General features: G+C 43.6%; 1 protein-coding gene across 8 annotated transcripts in view; it reads left to right on the top strand.

The window, feature by feature from the left end:
* Positions 1-12,574: 12,574 nt before the first annotated feature.
* Positions 12,575-18,365, top strand: part of exoc1 (exocyst complex component 1) — a 68,287-nt gene continuing 62,496 nt past the window's right edge. For all 8 annotated transcript variants that reach the window (XM_033028953.1, XM_033028960.1, XM_033028979.1 and 5 more), the window contains exon 1: positions 12,575-12,685. The gene's annotated coding sequence lies outside the window, so the exon portion shown is untranslated. The remainder of the gene's footprint in view (positions 12,686-18,365) is intronic.

Here is an 18,365-nt window from a genome sequence, read left to right on the forward strand (position 1 = left end):
TTTTTCCACTTCCTCCATCCCTCCCCCGCCTAGTTCTCCAACCAGTCTGACTGTCCATTTGATTAAATGTTATCTCTGTATGCTTCATTGTCATCTTCTCCGAGCTAACAATGATCTATTCACAAATTTTTCCTTGATCGTCATTCCCTTTGATATCTCGTTTTCCCACCTTATAATTCCTTATCTCAGTGTCTCCCTCTCCCCTGACTCTCAGTCTTCAGAAGAGTCTCGACCCAAAACATCACCCATTTCTTTTATACAGAGATACTGCCTGGTCCGCTGAGTTACACCAGCATTTTGTTTCTATTTTCGGTGTAAACCAGCATCTGCAAACCTTCCTATATATTATAATAAAGATAGTTCCTTTGAATATGCTTTGTAAAATCGCCAACCTTCAATAGTTGTGCAAAGAGCACCTGCATTCTTCTTCACAGACTATAAAATTCTTTGTTCCCAAATGAGAAATAAACAGTACAGTCATACTCCGACATATTCTTGTTTCGTTTTTTAACTTTAGGTTAGAGATACAGCGTGGAAACAGGCCCTTCGGCCTACCGAGTCCGTGCCGACCAACGATCCCCACACATTAACACTATCCTACACACTCTAGGGACAATTTTTACATTTACCAAGCCAGTATAGCTACATACCTGTACGTCATTGGAGTGTGGGAGGAAACCGAAGATCTCGGAGAAAACCCACGCGATCACAGGGAGAGTGTACAAACTCCGTACAGACAGCACCCAGAGTCGGGTTCGAACCAGATCTCGGGCGCAGCAAGCGCTGAAAGGTAGCAATGCTACCACTGCCCCACTGTGCTGCACTGCTGTTCTTCTGAGGAACAGCCCAATGGTAATTTCACTTTCAATTAATATTTACTCACCTATATAATGGTAATAAAATTGGGCCTGATGCCCAAATATATTGGTTAATGGTTTATTTCAACACATACAGGCATGGCCATTGTTAAAATTATTAAACAAAGGGAATTCAAACAAATGCATTGAAACATATCAAAGAGTGAAGCATTGACCCTCATGCTAATGTAATTCAGGTCATAAATATATATGAATAATGGAATCTTATCAATCATAATTGAAAATATTTTCTTATCATCACAACATGAACAATATGTTTGTTACAATTCATTCAAGTCAGTTCAAGAATCTCATGTTGGTTTCATCTTTCCTTTTTGTGCTATTCAATCCATAAGGTTTAAAGTTAAATCACTAAATCAAAGTATTTTGATGTTTTTATGGACCAACTGCCACACTGCAGGACACCATTAAAGATGAAATAGGCCAAACTAATTAATTTAAAGCAGGGCTTTGATGATGTCAGTTTTTGAACTTGCACATGCTGTGGTTGAAGAAAAAATGAAAAGATTGGAGGAGGAAAGAATGACTGTGGATCTGAAGCCTTAAAAAAAACAGGAAAATATGTGATTAGGCATCATCTCAACATAGTGCGAATGCACTTCATTTAGTAACAGACCAGAAATAAATCGCAACGTGATTCAAGCAAACTGGCAAGCTGCGAACATTTTTTTTTCATTTGCTTGGATTATTTTCAAACCTGCTTTTGGAATAAAAAATTATTTAAATGAATTATCGCAAATGTTTCTTTTTCATTTCTTTGCTAAGCATGGTGGCGCAGTGGTAGAGTTGCTGCCTTATAGCATTAGAGACCCGAGTTCGATCCTGACCGCAGGTGCTGTTTGTATGGAGTTTATACATTCTCCCTGTGACCTGCGTGGGTTTTCTCTGGGATATATAGATATATTGACAATAGGTGCAGGAGTAGGCCTTTCGGCCCTTGGAGCCAGCACTGCCATTCAATATGTTCATGGCTGATCATCCATAATCAATAACCCATTCCTCCCTTCTCCCCATATCTCTTGATTCCGCTAACCCTAAGAGCTCTATCTAACTCTCTATTGAATACATCCAGTGAATCGGCCTCCACTGCCTTCTGATGCAGAGAATTCCACAGACTCACAACTCTCTGGGTGAAAAAAATGTTTCCTCATCTCCGTTCTAAATGTCCTACCCCTTATTCTTAAACTGTGGACCCCCCAACATCGGGAGTGTTTCCTGCATCTAGTGTGTCCAATCCCTTAATAATTTTATATGTTTCCGTAAGATCCCCTCTCATCCTTCTAACTTCCAGCAAATACAAGCCCTGTCGCTCCATTCTTTCATCATATGACAGTTGCGCCATCCTGAGAATTAATCTCGGGAACCTACGCTGCACTCCCTCAATAGCAAGAATGTCCTTCCTCAAATTAGATCTCCAGTTTTCTCCCACACGCCAAAGATGTACTGGTTTGTCGGTCAATTTAACATTGTTAATTGAACATAATGTGTAGGATTGTGTTAATGTGCGGGGATCGCTGGTCGGCGCAGTGGGCCGCCCTGTATCTCTAAACTAAAAAAAACGAAGCCCATAAAAATTATCATTGAAGATATTATTTCTTTCCCCATAGAAATATGTCACCAGGTCAATTGTGATCTGTTTCACGTCTCCATTCTTAATAGATAAATTATGCTGTCTTTATTTCTAATGCTGTACTCATCTAAAAGTACTGTAAGTATTTTACCCTTTATGAAACTTTAATATTTAATGTACGTACAGTGCACTAGTTATGTCTATTTTGGTTCACGAATAATTTACATAGTGGCTTTATCTCTTTACTAAATAAATTGCATGTGATTAATAACTATTGTTATTGTGTAAAATACCTATGGCTTCTGAATGATAAATCAACACTTGATCTATAATTAAAGTGCAGTTCTTTCCTTATATCTTATTTATTTTCATATAAAAGGTATAAGATAGAATGCAGTGAGATGACAACTTTTATCTAATAGAAATTGACAAAGGATTTTGAACATAAATGGGAGAAAATCGGAGTAAAAGTTTCAAATAAATTATGAAAGATCATTGACCTGAGAACCTAATCCTGTTTTTCAAGCTAGAACTTGATTATTTGGAGTTTACAAAGCGAAGGGGTAGTCTTATAAAGGTGTATAAAATCATGAGGGGAATTGCAGTGAATGTATAGAATCCTTTACCCAGGGTAGGGGAATCAAGGACCATAGGACCTGCGAGGGGAGATTTATTAAGAACCTGTGGAGCAACATTTTCACTCAGACGGTAGTGGGTATATGAAATAAGCTGCCAGAGGAGGTATTTGGGGCAGGTCCTATAACAACATTTAAAAGACACTTGGACAGATGCATGGATAAGGGGATTTGGACCAAACATGTGTAAACAGGACTAGCTTACAGTTGATGGGGCATTTTGGTTGGCATGGATAAGTAGGGTCAACATCATTTACGACGATAATGTGTAAACATCCCAAGAACAAAAATAAATTAATGTTGCCCGAGCTGCTGAGGATTCACAACATTCTCTCCCAATTTAATTTCCAGCATACACGGTATTTTATCTTTATAAACAAATGTTTCTGAACGTTCATGATCATAACATTTTCAGAAGCACAAACACAAATTGTAAAAATGATCAGAATGATAAACTTTTAGAAAATCATAATCCCATGGATTCCCCAAAGCACAGGATTCATCTCTTTGGTTGGTTCAGTATGGTGCTCTGTAGCTGAATAGCTGTTTACTTGAAATTTTACCTCAATTATAAAAAGTTAAATAATTATTAACATTGCTGCAAAAAAAAAGGATCTGTTTCGAGTCAAAAGTCTTGGTGTTTATGCTGAATTTGAGTGGACATATCTACAGAATGAGTTTCTCATTAACTGTAAAGTAGGAGAGTCAAAATTGTTTATTAAATTATAGGTCCTTTTTTCTTCCCCAATGCACAAAATAGATGGTAAAAATTGAGTAATTCTAGGCAATAGACAATAGATAACAGACAATAGGTGCAGGAGTAGGCCATTCGGCCCTTCGAGCCAGCACCGCCATTCAATGTGATGATGGCTGATCATCCACAATTAGTACCCCGTTCCTGCCTTCTCTCCAAGTCCCCTGACTCTGCTATCCCTAAGAGCTCTATCTCTCTTGAAAGCATCCAGAGAACCAGCCTCCACCGCCCTCCGAGGCAGAAAATGTAGGCACTCACAACTCTCTGTGTGAAAAAGTTTTTCCTCATGATCTTCTAAATGGCTTACCACTTATTCTTAAACTATGGCCCTTGATTCTGGACTCCCCCAACATTGGGAACATGTTTCCTGCCTCTAGTGTGTCCAAACCCTTAATAATCTTATATGTTTCAATAAGATCCCCTCTCATCCTTCTAAATTCCAGAGTATACAAGCCCAGCCGCTCTAATCTATCAACATATGACGGTCTAGCCATCCCGGGAATTAACCTTGTGAACCTACGCTGCACTCCCTCAATAGCAAGAATGTCTTTCCTCAAGTTTCCTCAAAGCTGCAAACAATACCGCAGGTGTGGTCTCACTAGGGCCCTGTACAACTGCAGGAGGACCTCTTTGCTCCTATACTCAACTCCTCTTGTTATGAAGGCCAACATGCCATTTGCTTTCTTCACTGCCTGCTGTACCTGCATGCTTACTTTCAGTGACTGATGAACAAGGACCCCCCAGATCCCGTTGTACTTCCCCTTTTCCCAACTTGACACCATTTACATAATAATCTGCCTTCCTGTTTTTGCCACCAAAGTGGATAAGCTCACATTTATCCAAATTAAACTGCATCTGCCATGCATCTTCCCACTCACCCAACCTGTCCAAGTCACCCTGCATCCCAGCTTTATGTCTTGAAGCCAGGGGGGGAAATCGCTATCAAAACATGGGGAGACACACTTTCTTCGTGGCCACACACACACACACACACACACACACACACACACACACACACACACACACACACACACACACACACACACACACACACACGCACACGCACACGCACACGCACACACGCACACACGCACACACGCACACACGCACACACGCACACACGCGAGGTTTCGGAGGCTTCAGCCGTGAGCCCTGTGGATGGTAACATCGGGAGCTGACCTGTTTAAGAAGGAACTGCAGATGCTGAAAAAATCTAAGGTTGATAAAAATGCTGGAGAAACTCAACGGGTTAGCCAGCATCTATGGAGCGTCTGAAGAAAGGTCCCGACCCGAAACTTCACCTATTCCTTCGCTCCATAGATGCTGCCTCACCCGCTGAGTTTCTCCAGCATTTTTATCTACCTTCGAGAGCTGACCTGGTTGGTGACCGACTTTGAACTCCAGCAACAGCAGCTTCGTCCACCGCGAATTGTGCGGCTTCAATCAGCTTGTTCACAGGGCGTTTCATCGCCCGGGGCGGCTTAAAACCAGCCGTGTGATCTTCTATCGCACGGCGGGGGCTTCAGCATCGGGAGCCTCAATGCAACAATTTGACCGCGAGGCGATGGAAGATCCCGTGGCCAATTTTAAGCCGTGCCGGGCGATGAAAGGCCCCGCGAACGGGCCGATTCAAGCTCCGCTCTATGATTTTTGCTCCACCAGGACGTCTCCCTCCACCAATCACTGCTCTCTATCCTCAGTCCCACCTCCAATCATCACGCTGAATCATCATGTCTGCCCCCCCTTACTACCTGCTGATTGACGTCTCTCTCGTCCAATCGACACCCTCGAACATCAATCCCACCCCCACAGTCTCACGGAAAGCGGAAATTTTTAATAGATTTTTTTTCACCGATTTTCAAAATCCGGATTACAAAACATGGGGGGAATTGTCCCCCACCTCTTAAAACATGGAGGTGGCATCTTCTCCCTGTCCCCCCAGGATTTCCGTCCATGCTTGAAGCAAATGGTAGAAGTTACTTCATTTTTCCAATTGTTACACTTTCCACCATAACTAGAGGGCGGCAGAGTGGCACAGCTGTAGAGTTGCTGTTCCTTACAGCGCCAGAGCCCCATGTTTTATCCTGACTGTCTGTATGGAGTTTGCACATTCTCACTGTGACCGTGTGGGTTTTCTCCAGGTCCTCCGGTTTCCTTCCATATCCCAAAGAAGTGCAGGTTTGTAGGTTAATTGGCTATAGTGTAGGATAGAACTAGTGTATCGGTGATCACTGGGCGACACGGATTCAGTGGGCCTAAGGACCTGTTTCCACACTGTATCTCTAATCTAAACTAAAACTGATTTAAACTACTATACCACCTCCACGAGTGACACTGAAAACGTACTTCATATTGAACCCCACCACCTTTGGTAGATTTAATACTGTAGACATTCCTAATAATAATAATCCTAGGAATCAGAGAACCTAAGCTACATTGGTGACGATATTTAACGCTTTAAGCCATTTGAAAAGGAAACGCCCAAGAATGAGTACAAAAACTTTATGCTGACAATTGTATCAAAATCAGCCTTGCATCAATAAGAGCTGCTTCCAAAAATATTGTGCAGAGTTTCCACAGAGTTCTGAATTCTTGTAAATTTTATATTGCAAAACTAAAAAAAATGTGAAACTCTCATTTGACCATCAAACTCACTTGAACATTGTTCCAGAATTTAATGTTCTCCACAGCTCACAGGAGAATAATTGCCTTTATAAGTTTGATGAGAGGCTCGTAAGCTGATCCTACCTCACATGGGCAGAGATCAACATCTTTTGCTCTGCCATAATGGTGCTGTCTCAGTCTAATCACCAAGCTTTATATATATTTAATCATCAAGCTTCACCATCTTTAAATTGCTTTCGACAAAGCACTTAACACAAACAGTAATTTCCTACCAATTTAGAAGGTGGAAATTATCAGCATGGACTACTTATTGTTTTCATCAATATTTAAAGATTGTAGTAAAATATATTATTAACAATCTTCATACCTCAGCAAAGAATGTAAGAAATCTCACCTGTGAATTGTTTGCAATGCTGGCCTTACTTTAATAGGTGTTGCAATAAAGTAGTGGAAGTGGGGGGGTGGAGGGGTTGTGGGGGAGTGGCTAGAATTGGCGGTGCGATGAGGACTCACAGCGGGCGCTGGCCGCTGGCCGCTGGTCGCTGGTCGTTCTCCTCCGCTGGGATCAGAGTCTCCGCTTTTCGTTTGGCGACATCGACGATATCTCCCACCCCGGGCTGGGCTGGGTCTTCGACTCTTGGCTGGGCTGGGTCAGGTCTCCGACTCTGGGCTGCTGCTTGGGATTGGGCTGGGCTGCTTGGGGTTGGGCTGGGCTGCTTGGGGTTGGGCTGGGCTGCTTGGAACAGGGCTGGGCTGGGCTGCTTTGGGTCCCTCCGAAAGTCTGGTTGGAAACCTCCGCCGGCCATTCTCAGCTCCAGTAAAGACGCCATGGCGCAGGAAGGGGCGGACCATCTCAAGGAGTGACAGGGGAAGAGACTAATCCGAGATCGATCTGCGCACACGTGGTTTTTAAGATTTTTAAACCTCGCTAACTTTTGCGACATTCAACTAATCAGAATGAAACTTTCTACGCTCACAGCATAGGAGAACGGTGAGTGAACTGGTGAAAAATCGTAACGCTATCGTGAATCATTTTTGCGCAAATAGAAAGACTGCTAAACCGGAAGATAACAAGATCAGAGTTTTAGAGATAGATAGATAGATAGATAGATAGATAGATAGATAGATAGATAGATAGATAGATAGATATAGATTGCCTAGTTGTCCTTTGGATGAGAGTGGCGAAGTACCTTTTTAAATGTAAGAAATGTACTCTAACAGTGCAGTTAGGCAAGGCAGCACGATGGCGTTGAGATAGAGCTACTGCCTTACAGCTCCAGACCTCGGTTCGATCCTGACTACGGGTGTGTGTCTGTATGGAGTTGTACATGCTCCCGGTGACCTGTGTGGATTTTCTCCAAGATCTTCTGTTTCCTCCCACACTCCAAAGACATACAGGTTTGTAGGTTGTGGACTGAGGAGCGTCTCAACCTGAAACGTTACTCATTCTTTCTCACCAGAGATACTGCCTGCCCCGCTGAGTTACTCCAGCATTTTGTGTCTATCCAGGTTTGTAGGTTAATTGACTTGGTATAATGTAAAATAGTGCTTGGTGTGTGTTGGGTAGTGTTAATGTCCGGGGATGGCAGGTGGGTGTGGACTCGGGCTTGTTTCCGCGCTGTATCTCTAAACTAAACTAAAATGAAGGAGTTACTGATTTTTGATCCTGTGATGATCAGGAGATGGCAATACATTTCCAAATCAGGACACCATGTGCCTTGCATGAAATTGTTCCAGGTGATAACCATCTATCACTGGCATAATATAATTCATATGAAAATCATAGTAAACAAAATCCTATTTTCAGCTTAAAAAGACACAATGTTCTGGAGTAACTCAGCAGGCCAGGCAGCAGCTCTGGAGAACATGGATAGGTGACTGGCAAATGATAGGTGGATACAGGAGAGAAGGATTTTAATTGTTGGTTGGATGGACAAATGCCAGAGATGAAAAGACTAAAACACTTGTCAAAGTTTTCGCCGAACATTTGCGCTCAGTCTGCCAGAGACGGCTGGATCTCTCGGTTGCTAACCAGTTTAATTGCCATTCCCATTCCCATGCTGACCTTTATGTCCTGGGCCTCCTCCGTTGCCAGAGTGAGGCCACACGCAGATGTGAGGAACAACACCCGATATTCTGCTTGGTTAGCTAATAACCCAATGTTATGCACATTGATTTCTCCAATTTTATGTCACTAATTTACAAAGACCCTCCCCCTTCTCCCCTTCCCCATAAGCATCCCCCCCTTTCCCGCCCCCCACCTGGATGTGCACCCATTTCTCCCTTTCCTCTCTTTCCACCTATATTACTATCTCTATCTTCACATTTTGCTCCTTTTCTATCATTTGTTATCTCACACTTTTTATATTTTCATCTCTGGCCTCTGTGCAACCATATGACAATCAAAAACCCTCTCACCTGTATCCAACTATCACTTACCAGTGTTTGTTCAAGAAGGAACTGCAGATGCTGGAAAATCGAAGGTAGACAAAATAGCTGGAGAAACTCAACGGGTGCGGCAGCATCTATTGGGCGAAGGAAATAGGCAACGTTTCGGGCCAAAACCCTTCTTCAGACCAATTTTTAAAACGGCAACCTATTTTTAGTCGCGGCCGGTTTTGAATTTTTTTAAATAATCGCCGGAACATAGAAGAAGCGGAAACCACTTTTGACCATTTGGGAGACTGACAAAAACCTCCGGGAACCGCACGTAAACCTTGGGTGGGGCGCAAAGTCTCCAGAGGTTTCCGTTCAGGTTTCCTAAGTGGGACAGGGGCATTACTCTCTGAACTCGCGTTGCAGAGCCTCCTTCCTCTTCTTCCTGATGTCGTTTGTGCCTACGTGCACAACTACTGCCGGCTGTTCACCTTCCCTCTCGAAAATTTTCTGAATTCGGCTCGTGACATCTTGAACCCTGGCAGCAGGGACGCAACAGACCATCCTCGTGTCTCGTCTGCCGCCACAGAATCTCCTGTCCACTCCTCGGACAATGTAGTCACCCACCACTATGGCTCTGCCCGACGTCGTTCTCGCCGGTGAAGTCCCATCTCGAGGATTGGAGCTACCGACGTGTCCGCCGCTCGGACTGGTAGCGCCGTCTCCACCGACAGTTCCCAAGAGGGTGTACCTGTTTTCATTAGGCACAGCCACCTGGGTCTCTTGCACTCCACAGTTAGCACCCTTTCTCTCAGTCACATGCCTTCATTCTTCCCGTATCCTCGGCGTGACAACCTCACTGTAGGTCCTGTTTAGAAAACGTTCGTTGTCCCGGATGGCCCTGAGGTCATCCAGCTGCTTCTCCATCGTGAGCTCCACGATTTAACAATAATCACACACACAAGTAAAACAATATGTACATGCAACATATAACATGGTTTTATACATTCAAAATAAATTATATTAAGCAACTAATATTATTAATACAAAAATGCTGGAGTAATTCAGTGGGCCAGGCAGCATCTCTGGAGGACACGGTCTGAAGAAGGGTCCCCACCCATAAAGGTCGCCTATTCATGTCCTCTAGAGATACTGCCTGACCCGCTGAGCTACTACAGAGTAGGAAGGAACTGTGGATGCTGGTTTATACCGAAGATAGACACAAAGTGCTGGAGCAACTCAGCGGAGCATCTATGGAGAGAAGGAACGTGTGACATTTCCGGACAAAACCCATCTTCAGACCCCAGACTGAAGTTACTCCAGTACTTTGAGTTCTTAAAAAAACTAATGAAGGGACAGTAGGAACAACCGCTTTTCACTTTTGATAAGCCATGTGTGAATTTCATTTCCTGCTATCAAACGAAACAACATTATAAACCAAATCCATCAAATGTCCAGGGCTATAAGCGAGTTCGGTATTCCAAAAAATGCAAAGAATCATGGGATTTGTCAAAGGTCACTCGCTATAAAGAAAAAGCTAACGAAGCACTGACTGTATAAACTGTGTATAAATTCTTATCTTTATTCATGATTTATGTGTAAAAATATATTTAATCTGAGGAATGGGGGTGCCAGGTAGTGGGAGAGAGGGGTATAACAGTGAGATAGAGGGGGCAGATGTGAGTGGGAGACAGGGAGGTGGAGACTGAACTGGCAGAGAGACATTCTCGGCAGCTGCACGCACACAGGTCCGTGCCTCATCCACAGCCAGGATCGAACCCGGGTCCCCGGTGCCGCAAGAGCTGCCGAACCGACACTAGACTGTTCCTGTCCCATCGCCCCCCCCCAAGTGTCCCAACCCTGCCTGGGGGCAGCCGGAGACATCCGGACCGACGGGACACCGGCCCGGAGCAGCGGCCCCCAGCCAGCACGGAGAAGCGCCAACCCCAGCTCAACTCCACCTGCCTCGCCGGGACAACCGACACACCTGGACCGACGGGACAGCTGGCTGATGACTGGCGCTCGGTCCCCGGGGGCCAACCGACAGCCACTGGATAAGGCAAGAGGCGCAGCTGACGGTCTCCAGCCCGCCATGGAACGGGCCCCCCGGGTGCAGGAGCAGAGCCGAAGCCAGTACCTCCCCCCCGCACCGGCTGCAATCCGGGGCCACCACTCCCCGCCAGCCCAGGGCCACCCCGGACACCCGCTGGGCTGGCGGGGCAGTGGCGGCCCCGGACTTGCAGCCAGCGCGGGGGGGGGGGGGGGGGGGGAAGGTGCTGTCTCCGACTCTGCTCCGGCACCCGGGGGACAGGGACGGGACACCCGGGAGGGGACGGGGACAGCTCAGCAGCAACTCAACAGCGCCCGCAGCACCGGAGATCCAATCCCGACCTCGGACAAAACGCAGGTCTGCACCCATGTAGATTCACAGCTACCGAGAATGTTTATAGCGAGTGACCTGTGACTTGGCCATGCGCAGTCTTCTTCTACTTCTTCTTCTTGTAGGATTCCGGCAGTGTAGACGCTGCTAAGCGTATTACTGCCCTCCACAGGTCAAAGTTTGAACTAAATCCTTACATACAGTCCTGTAACTTGCAGGAATTGAAGAACAGCCCTGGATATCAGTTGATGTTTCTCACTGTGTCCAAACAAAGATGAAACAGAAAAAGCCTCAACTCCAAGTCCTGTCAGTCTAACAAACAATACTTCTCTTTCTACCCTGTACTTTTTACATTCTAGGAAAACATGCTTAACTGTCTCATTACTCCCACATTCACACAAGCCAGAAACATGTTTCCCTACAATGCACAAATAGTAATTTAACCCACAGTGTCCCAACCTCAATCTACACAGTTTAACTGAGTCCCTACGGGACAAAGATGTACAGAAACATATTTTCCTAACTTCAGATTGTATAGAAAAGTAGTGTCTACCCCTGACTTCCATTTCCCATCCTCTCTGCCATTCTTTTGTTAAGCCCTCTTTAATTATTTCTCTCAGTTCCACTCTCCCTAATAATACATGGATATCTATTTCTCTTCTTAAACTCTCCTTTGCTATGAGGTCCACCTGCTCATTCCCCCTCACCCCAGCATGCCCGGGAACCCAGCAAAAAGTGATGTTACACGCAAACCCAATTCTAAAAAACACACTCATGATTTCATTTAGAATGTCAGGACGTGCTTTAGATTTCCCTACTCTTAAAGTTTCAAGAGCAGCTGCAGAATCAGAACAGATAATGACTTCACTAAAACTGGCTTCCTCAATCCACCATAGAGCCCATTGAATTGCCATTAATTCAGTCGTGAGAACAGAGCTTCCATCAGAAATGCGCCGGCCAATCTTCAACCCAAGCTGCTCCACATACACTCCAAACCCAGCTCTCCCACTAACTGGATCTTTAGATCCATCTGTAAAAACAATCAAAGTGCTCTCACTGATTGTATTAAGATATTCCACTATTCTTGGAGTCACCTCGCGCTTATCTTTTTCCTGAAGAAAAGCAAGCTCAATAAACAGTTCAGGAAGAACCCAATAGGGCACAGGTAGCCATATTGTATGCTCTATAATACCCCCTTGTTCCAAACCCAGCTCATGCGCAGTCGGAATACCGAACTCACTTATGGTCCCTGGCGTTGTGCGGAAGGGGAGCTGCGCGCTACCGCCAGCTGCAGAGAGGCAGAGGGGTCTGCCCGTCTCAATCATGGCGTCCGCCCATTTGTCACACTGCGGGCGGGGCGGGGCGGGGCGGTGGACGGAACTGACGAATGCCTCGCCTCTGATGGTTTGCCTGTTGTCGCTGAGGATCGGCTTCGTCCCCCAGGTGTCGGTCTATTACCGAGTGGAGGTAAGCTCGGCGCCGGGAGGCGGTGTCTGACTCCAGCGGGCCCGGCCCGGTCCAGGGGTCACGGGGCGGGTGCTGGAGGCTGAGCCTCTCTCTCTCTGTGCGGGAGTGTTGCTGAAGGTGCCATTTGTCTTGTGTGGCCGAGGCCGGACATCAGTGTCTTGTTGTTGTACTAATAACGTGAGAGCAGGAATATCTGGTGTATATTAACACACAACGAGGCCTCTACCAGTTCCTCCTGTCTTGTGACCGGTTGGGCCTATATGGATGGACCAGCACCTTTCAGGTGTAGGTAGATAGATACAAAATGCTGGAGTTTCTTCAGACTGAAGAAGGCTTCCGACCCGAAAGGTCATCTCTTCCTTTCCCCCGGAGATGCTGCCTGGCCAGCTGAGTTACTTCAACATTTTGTGTCTATCTTCGGTATAAGCTAGCAGTTTCTTCCCGCACCTTTCATGTGTATCCAGGTTTCAAGCTTCAATTAGCTAATTCAAGGCGCTTGAGGAACACTTGGAAGCAAAGTTTAACACTAAGATATTTTGTGATGCCCTGATAGTTTGATAGCCATCGAACAATAACTATGCAGTAGGACAGAGCATGGAGCAAAATAGTGCAAGGCAAATTGCATTTATTGTCAAATGTACATATGGTGAGGTACAGGTACAATGAAGATCTTGCAGCAGCATCAACATAAGCTCAGACAGCAGATAAAAACATAAATGATACATAAATTCTGCAAGACAACAAGAGAAAAACAACTGCAAAAGAAAACAAGGCATTAATGCAAAATACAAAAAAAACAAGTCCAATGTGGTGTCAGAAGTGGTCCAATGTGTTCCATTGCTCATGTAGGATTTGGGTTGTGCAGGGCAGTCCAAGAATTTGATAGTGGTAGGAAAATAATTGTTACTGAACCTGGTGGTGTGTGACTTCAGGCTTCTGTATCTCCTGCTTGACATTAGCAGCAAGAAGAGGGCATGGCCAGGTTGGGATCCTTGATGATATTTTATGTGCTTGAAGAAGGGTCACAACCCACCCATTCCCTCCCCAGATTCTGCCTGATGAGCCGAGTTCCTCCAGCACTTTGTGGTTTGCTCCAGATTCCAGCATCTGCACTTTCTTGCTGATCTACAAGTAAACATACTATTTTATATCTTGTCATCTACAATGAGGGAGGATATTGTAAAAGAGGATAGACATAAAATGCTGGAGTAACTCAACGGGACAGGCAGCATCTCTGGCGAAAAGGAATAGGTGATGTTTCGGCTCAAGACCCTTCATCTTATGAACAGTCTCGACCTGAAACATCACCTATTCTTTTTCTCCAGAGCTGTTGCCTGACCCGCTGAGTTACTCCAGCATTTTGCATCTATCTTCGGTGTAAATCAGCATCGACAGTTCCTTTCTACATATTGTAATAAAGGATTTTCTAGGGAACCGTGATCATAACATAATAGAATTTGACAATCAGCTGAGAATGGAAATCTTAAATCTGAAACAAGTATTTTAAATTGAAAGCAGCTACAAAGGTGTGAAGGTGGAGTTAGTTGGCTAAAGTGGAATAATATTGTATTAAAATGAAAGATGGTAGATAGCAGTGACAGATATTTAAGTATTTTTTACAATTCTAAGTTTTTTTTTTAAGTATCCATTTAAGAAATAGAATCTACAAGGCAAACCAAGGACGTTAAGGATAGTTTCACATTGAAATGTTCTGTTGAAAAGTAGTAGACCAGCAGAGTGGGAAAAGATTAGGAACCACCAAAAAGAGAGAAAATAGATAGAGAATAAGCAGGCAAGAAATATAAAAGCACAAAGAAAATTGACGTGCATCTAAAAAGAAAGTAGCTTAGGAATATGTTGGTACCTTAGCAAATTAATGATGGAAAATAATGAAATGGTAGAGATTTGAAAAGAATTATGTATCTGTCATGATAGAAAATCCAAACATTACAATAATAGAAAATGTAAGGGGAAACAGAGGAATTTCTTAAAAGTACCAAAGAAATAAAGTACCAGACAAATAAATAGCATTAAAAGTTGAAAAATTGCATGGATCTGATTGCCTGTTACCTTGCATCTCCAAAGAAGTGGCTGCAGAAGTTGGTCATGATCTTCCAAAGTTCTCTGGATTTTGCTAAGGTCCCAGCAAATTGCAGAATGGCAAATTTAAGCACCCTTATTCAGAAAAGCTGTGGAATATTAAGGATGTTGTAGCAAGATGATAGCAAATCATGAATGCAATGGTGCAATAGCTTCATGAAATGGTGATCATGTCTAATGAATTTATTAGTTCTTTAAGAATATAATGAGTAAGGTGGATAAAGCAATATCTAGAGTGTAGTGTGATTCAAATTTTATAGGTAAGAGCTATGATATTGGAATTACAGCGGTTGCTGGCTGACAACTGATAAACTAAAATGAGAAGATAATAAAAACAAAAAACATTGTAAATATTCAGCAATTTGCCCTGCATCAATGGAGAGAGGAGCACTTTGGGTTGATGTCCTTTCATGAAAAGGAGATGGTGGGGATCAAATGTGCTCTAGATTGCGAAGTGGGTAGATAGAGAAAACAAGGGGAATGTCTATGGTGGGGTCACATGAGGTGATGCCAGCTGAGAGAAGGTGATGAGGGCATGTTAATTGTTTTTTAGTTTTAAAGCTTATTGCAGATGCTGTCTTTGTTCTCTAATGGGCCTGTCATTAGGCGCGCACACACACACACACGCACACACACAGACACACACACTGTCAGTGACAACACACCGCGATGAACAGGAAGGTTGGCGCTGTAATTAGGCTAAAGCACAGTGTATGGCAAGTCCTTTAAAAGAGGGGGGAGAGAAGGACTGGAGACAACTTTTAAGAAGTCAGAGATACACGGCAGTGAAGCTCGGCAGACATTTAACATTACCGGTCAGTTATCCTTGGTTCTGAAAACGACTGTTTTTTTCCCCAATGAGCCAATGAAATTCACCGGTCAGCACATGCTACAACCTACGAGAACCTTTGACCTCCTCGCAACCCACTAGGACCTCCTGGCGACCCACCTACGGCACGTGAATTCTCGCTACTCTCCATGGCAGCTTCATTCTGGTCGCCACTAATTTTTCAACATGTTAAAATATTTGCAACGACCATAATGAGGCCGCAACTAGTTCCCAGAATGGGGGAACTCCTCACGGCCATAAAGGCGACTCCCCGGCAACCATCCGCGACCATGTGGCGACTGCGTAGTCTCCTGCAGTCGCCTAAAAAGTTGCCTAAGTGGGACAGGCCCATAACTGCCACTCATTTAAGGCAGAGATAGATAGATTCTTGATTAGTACTTGTGTCAGGAGTTATGGGGAGAAGGCAGGAGAATGGGATTAGGATGGAGAGATAGATCAGCCATGATTGGTGTCCCGAATGACCCAATTCTGCGCCTGTCACTTATGACCTTATGACCTTATCTCTGCAGCTCAAACATGTATGCTTTCTAACTTTTACTAATTCTTGTAAACTACATTTGACTTAAAACATTAACTCTTTTATTCAAGAATAGCTTAATCGCTGGTGTTGTCAGACTCATGAATAGAAATGTCATATGCTAGAAATGTTATTCCTGATCTTCCGATATTCCTCATCATGGCTTTTGCACTTTTGTTTAACCCTGCACTTTTTCTATAGCTGTAATTTATCCTGCACTGTTTGTTTATTTTCCTTCTTTTCTCTATCTGATAGAGTCAGAGTAATACAGCAGTTGTTCTATATCTCTCTATATCACCGTCTATATCTCTTGTTTCCCCCTCCCCTGACTCAGTCTGAACCAGGGTCTCGATCCAAAACGTCATGTATTCCTTTTCTCCAGAGATGCCCCGCTAAGTTACTCCAGCTTTTTGTGTCTATATCTTTGGTTCAAACCAGCATCTGCATTCCCTTCCTACAAAAATAGATAGGGGTAGATGCACAGTGTCTTTTATCCAAAGTAGGGGAATCAGGAGACATAGGTCTCAAGTGAGAGGGGAAATATTTAATAGGAACCTGAGGAGCAACATTTTCACACAAAGGATGTTGGGTATCATCATCATCATCCTTTATTGTCATCATGCAAAGCAACAAATTGTACAGTGCAAAATGAGAAGACATTTCTCAGGGAGCATCGCACATAAAAACTTAAACATTTCACACATAAATAAAAACAATCCAGTTCCTGATAAAAACAGTACGAATAGTTAAAAAAAAGTGCAGGTAAAAAAGCAACATTAAAATACAATTTAAAAAAAAAAAAAAAAATCATTAAATGTCCAGGGCTGCTGATTTAAGTGACCTGAGCCAGTGCCAGAGTTATTACTCAGTGCCAGTTATTAAATTGTCAGTGCAAAAGCAGCAGAATCAGGTGGAAGGAAGCTGTTTAGCAGTCTGGTTGTCCGGGCTTTGATGCTGCGGTATCTCTTTCCTGATGGCAGGAGATCTAGATGTGTGTGGAGTGGGTGCAATCTGTCCTTTGCTATGCTCAGTGCTTTTTTCAGGCAACGGCTCTGGAACAGTTCTTGTACCGAGGGTAGCGAGACACCAATGATCCTCTCTGCTACCCTCTGCAGACGGGTATGTGGGACGAGCTGTCAAAGGAAGTCGTTGAGACGGATACTATAACAATATTTAAAAGACATTTGAACAGGTACATGGACAAGAAAGGTTTAGCAGGATATAGGCCAAACATGGGTAGGTGGGACTAGTGTAGAGAGGGCATCTTGGTCGGTGTGAGCAGGTTGGGCTGAAGGGCCTGTTTCTATGCTGCATGACTATGATTCTAACTCCAGCAGCAAGATTTACATGTCTGAAAATAATTCACAAAGGAAAATGGCAAAAACAAAAGAATGGTTAAGACTAATGGTTAATGAAACGTTAGCATTTATCTCGAGTGTCCAAATAGAAAGCAAGGATATGAATGTTACTATCTATAAGCCACTATAACCAGTTTTGAGTCTAGCATCTTGAGAGGTATACTTTAGGCAGGTTGTATAGCCGTTGGTGAACATTATTTATTCAGGGCTGACCTCCATTTAAAATAAAATAAGCTTGCCTGGGTGCTCTTCCTGGCAGAAAATGCTAGTCTTTGGGAAGATACTCACATGTTAAATTTCTATACCTGGTAGAACTTTCAGGGGTGATAACTTCCAGGGGTGATGTCAAAATAAGGCCTGCCAGCAAAATGAGTAGAAAGAAATATTGACAACCAACAAAGTAATGCTCCTGACTATGCCAGGAGCATTTTCTTTTTTTTGAGAAATTAAAAATTGTTTGGGTTTTTGCAAGACAAATTTTCAAGGCCCCATTAAAAAAATCAAAGAAGTTAAAAAGTTGACCACAGTAGAAACATTTAAAAACATTTCCTCTAAACAGTTAACTTCCTTAAAATACTTCCTTGCAGCTCATTTGAAAATGTAAATTAACAAGCCAAATTTGAAATTTTAATAACCCTTCTTGGAGAGATTTAAGAGCATTTTACAGTAATAATTAATCTGTCTTTAAAATATCAAGGTTGTCCCCAGAAGTTTTGAGTCATTCCCATTTATTCATGTCGGAAGGAGAATATTCTTTGCACAACCTTTTGACTTGAGATGATCTGATAAGCATAAAATGTAAATGAAGGCTGCCAAGCCGAAGTTCTCCCTTTGATACTGCCAACAGTCTGAATA

Source organism: Amblyraja radiata, chromosome 1 (assembly GCF_010909765.2).
Source record: "Amblyraja radiata isolate CabotCenter1 chromosome 1, sAmbRad1.1.pri, whole genome shotgun sequence".
Classification (NCBI taxonomy): domain Eukaryota; kingdom Metazoa; phylum Chordata; class Chondrichthyes; order Rajiformes; family Rajidae; genus Amblyraja; species Amblyraja radiata.